This window comes from Impatiens glandulifera, chromosome 4, assembly GCF_907164915.1.
Source record: "Impatiens glandulifera chromosome 4, dImpGla2.1, whole genome shotgun sequence".
NCBI classification, from domain to species: Eukaryota; Viridiplantae; Streptophyta; class Magnoliopsida; order Ericales; family Balsaminaceae; genus Impatiens; species Impatiens glandulifera.
Window position 1 is genome coordinate 55,622,704 of NC_061865.1, and position 4,722 is coordinate 55,627,425.

A 4,722-nucleotide genomic window follows, 5' to 3' on the forward strand; every position below is an offset into this window, starting at 1 on the left:
AAGAGATGACACTTACAATCATGTCAAAGAAATCATGCTGAGCCAGTGCACGTTTGTGGATAAAAAATTGCAGGAGAGTATAAATATGCAAACTCCACCAACCGGTTTATCACGTTCTGCCGAGGGTGCCCCTGTTCAAGCAAAAGGAATGAAAACTAAGAAGCCAACAAAGTCGGGTAAGAGAAGGAAAGGTGGACTGGAGAAGAACTCAAGAAAATGAAAATCAACAAGAATAACTAGTGAATCACATATTCCGGTATGAAATTGCTGACTTACCTTCTTTACTAATAATTGTGTTATTAATATTCATATAATAACATACTTTTAAATAAATTTGATATTCCTTTCCAGCCATCAAGTTCAATGCCAACGACAACTCCTCAGTTCTCAACTCCTCAACAATGGGACGATAGTTTCAGCATGGACGCCAATACTCCGTTCACTGTTCTTTTGTCATCTCAACTATCGAATTCCAGTTTCATGTGAAATCCGATATGTATATAGTATTGTATGTACGTTGGATTTGAAACAAAGAATAAGGTCGAATTTATGCATTCGAAGTTTTATGAAATACCAAATGAATGACCACACTAATTCATTTCTAAAAAATTACAAACACCTAAATCAATCGATTATTACTTCGCCCCCAGTCAACTAATATTAAGTATCCTTTTAGTTACAAATTGAGAAAATGAAACATAAAACTGAGGCGAATATGTGTTCGCTGCGAACCTAACCATGTATCTCGGGCGAATATTTATTCTCCTCATATTTGTCTGATGAAATTGATCTTTATGTTCAAACTGGTATGTACAAGTCTTGGTAAGTGCAGTGACATGACAAGTCATCCCGCTTCTCATGGATGAGATGGTGGCTTTACATTATCAATAATTTGAGGCGAATATGTATTCGCTTCATCGAAAATATGTATTAGAGGCGAATATTTATTCTCTTCATATTTCTTTCATGAAATTCGAGGCTTCACATACATATTTTATGAAGAGAAGGTCTTTGAAGCGAATATTTATGCGGCTCATGTTTATTTCACTTAATTTATTCATTTAACACATAATTGAACAAGTATTTGAAAATCAAATTTCATAACAAACACACTTCATGTATACACGTTCATAAGTGTGAGGATGTGAAGTAACAATTTTTTAGAATTGAAATTACACAACATATTCTTTATTGTAACAATAAATCATTACAATTATAGGAATAGTTTAATTACCCCATCTGTCTATGAGTACATTATTGTACTCATGTGAACTAAAATTCTTTGTAAAATTTAATTACACAATATGTATACAGTTCCTAATTCATTGACTTATCCATTTACGGCAGGAATTGTAGACCTCGCTCCTGGCCTTGTTGAGCTCCGAGCCAATGACACGCCAACAGTATTCTATCCTCAATGTCTTTATTTGGTTCCTCACATTTCTTTTAACTCCAAAGCCAGTTTTCCACCCCTTCACCTCACCTTCATACGTCTCCATGTGTCTCATGCAAAAAATGCCGCAGTCATTGTAATTCTTTGAATCCTGCCATGGCAATTTCAGACATATCTTTTCCAAACCGCCATACTTTTTAGCAAGAACGGGGTCTACGTCGTTCATATATTGTTGAATGTAGTCATCCTGATACATCATTACAAACAACATTATGTAATGTATTTTAGTGCTACTAGAATTCCAAAATTGAACTATTTTAAATTTTAATTGTAGTGTCATACCAAGATTTGTGCATTCTTATATCTTCTTTCGAAGGGCGATTGCATAGGTGACTGCCGGTTATCAATTACTTGAAATTGCCTTTGTATGAAGTTATAGCAAACAAGGTAGAAATGGCTGTCATCAATGATTGGGAAAAACAACTGTGGATAGAATTAAAAAAGATTAGATTTGAACTGAGTGGTAAATGATATTATAAGGTATGACAGCCAGAGATGTACTTACGAGGTCCACTTCCCAGAGGTCCATTTTTGAAATTTGGAAAGCCCGACCTTCTAGACAGAACCTGTCATTGAATTTTTCTCGCGTAGTTATCCCACCTTCACGAAAAATCTGTTTATAGCAGTCTTTAGTCTCACAAGAATAACATAATTGATAAATAACAGTGCTAGTACAACTTACGGTGAGCACGGTTGTGTAGAAAATCTTCTTGTACTGACGTTTGACATTTTTCCTAGAATGGTCGTGCAAAATGTATGACCAAACGTCAATAATCATACTGTCTACCCAGGTTTGATCAGCCATTGTAAGCATGTCCCCGCGCGTCACGTGTAGACATAGGTTATCCGCAATAAATAACATTTCACTGCATGAAAACAGCAAAACATGTTTCAAAATGGTGTACAAATCCTATTTTTTAGGAATAATTAAGCATTTGCAGGAAACATTACCTTGGATCAAGTCCTCCAGCAAATACGAAACCCACAAAAATCTTCTGAAAGTTTGTTAGTTTTTTTACATCCCTAAACATTTTATTGAAAAATGGGGTTTTCAAAGCTTGAGGCAATTCCAATGCTTTAACCCATTCTTTGGTTTGCATGGTTGGACGAGAAGAGCCAGTTTGAAGTGGCGGTAGTAGACTGGAGATGCCTTCTTCCAGTTCATTCTTTACTATCTCCAAAGAAGAGGCCGTTTGAAGTGGCGGTGGTAGACTGGAGATGCATTCTTCAGGTTCCTTTTTAACTATCGCCAAAGAAGGGGAGTTTTTGTTGGTTTCGGTTTTGATGACATCGGTTAACCAATCAGTTTTCAAATTTCGGGGTGCTTTTCTTTGGACATTGAAGGCCTTTGAAGGTCCTGCTTCCTCTTTATTTGGGATAATTTGGGTAGAAGGCAAGGCTGGGGTGGTTGGAGCGCTGGTTTTCGTGTTGGTTTCTGTTTTGGGAGTAATTGTGTTGGCTTTGGGTTTGGCTTGTGCCAGTGGAGGGGCTGTTGTTTTGATTGGAGGAAGGGGGTTGGCTTTGGCTTGTGCCATTGGAGGGGGTGTGGTTTTGATTGGAGTAATATGGTTTGCTTGGGCTAGTGCCACTGGAGGGGGTGTGGTTGTGATTGGAGGAATGGGGTTGGCTTTGGCTTGTGCCATTGGAGGGGGTGTGGTTTTGAGTGGAGGAATGGGGTTGGCTTGGGCTTGTGCCACTAGAGGGGGTGTGGTTTTGAGTGGAGGAATGGGGTTGGCTTGGGCTTGTGCCATTGGAGGGGGTGTGGTTTTGAGTGGAGTAATATGGTTTGCTTGGGCTTGTGCCACTGGAGGGGGTGTTGTTTTGATTGGAGGAAGGGGGTTGGCTTTGGCTTGTGCCATTGGAGGGGGTGTGGTTTTGATTGGAGTAATATGGTTTGCTTGGGCTAGTGCCACTGGAGGGGGTGTGGTTTTGATTGGAGGAAGGGGGTTGGCTTTGGCTTGTGCCATTGGAGGGGGTGTGGTTTTGAGTGGAGGAATGGGGTTGGCTTGGGCTTGTGCCACTGGAGGGGGTGTGGTTTTGATTGGAGGAAGGGGGTTGGCTTGGGCTTGTGCCATTGGAGGGGGTGGGGCTGGGGATTTGGTATCTGTTTTGAGTGGAAGGGGGTTCTGGTGGGATTGGGGTGTTGGTGTGAGGGTGGGTTGTGTGTGGTCTAGGGTGTTTAGAGGATGGGTGTTGGATTTGGCTTGGTTGGCTGCGTTGATATTTTTTTGGATGTTGGGAGAAAGTGTGCTCTTGTTGGATGGGGCCGTTGGTGGGTGGTTGGCTTTTGTCTTCGTTTCGGTGGTGGGGGTGAATGTGTTCTTGTTCGATGGGGCCGTTTGATTGTTGTTGGCAGGGTTGTTGGTAGGAAGGGTGTTCCCTTTCCATTGGGTGGTGGCTTCCGTGTTGGGGGTAATGCCACTTCCTCTGGGCTGCTGCTTTTTGTTTTGGTCCAGACTCCGCTGTAAGCCTTCCCTCAGGATTGCATTGGAGTTTAGCACCGTGGCCAATGGCTCAAACGCAGACTGTACAAGTTCCATGGCGTTTATCTGGTGCATCTCATTCAGATATTTAGCCCCTTGTGCCAATTCTTCGGCAGCGGCAGCAACCTTCCTCAAACATGACGCCAGGTTTTGTGTAATTGGAGCATGCTCAGTTGGATGGTCATCTCCAGTTTGTGGTGGTGTTGGCTGCACATTTTGTTGCATCGGTGGTTGCTCATTCGGAATGGCTATGCGAGCAACCACCCTACCATGTCCAAACCCCCCCTGTGCCGCCTCATACTCAACCCTTTCGTACATCTTCTTCTCGTCCCAGCATCCTAGAATAGGAAAACTCCGTGAGATCTTACTGTTTACCTTGAACTCAACCACACGGTCCAAGTAGCACAACTGATACATTAGCAAGAACAAATATATGTTACGTTCAAAGTCATCAAAAAATTATGAATGGACAACCTCCAGCCAATAGATTTCTACACTCACCAAAAGAAAGGTTAATGGTCCATGGAAATAGGATGTCTTCTTTGCTTTCCACTTATAAACACTGTCGACTAGCCCGTCTAACGTGAACTTGCACCAGTTGTAGTCTTTGATTTTAGATACATCCTGGAGGGATTTCAGTACTTTGAATCTGAAAATAAAAAAGTAGTGACTCAAGCCATGTAAAATGATATTGAAGTTCTAAATGAGATCACAGAATTAATGCTAGGTTCCAAATGTAGGGGTTTACCTGCACTGTGGATTTTGGGATGTCCACAAAAAACTGGA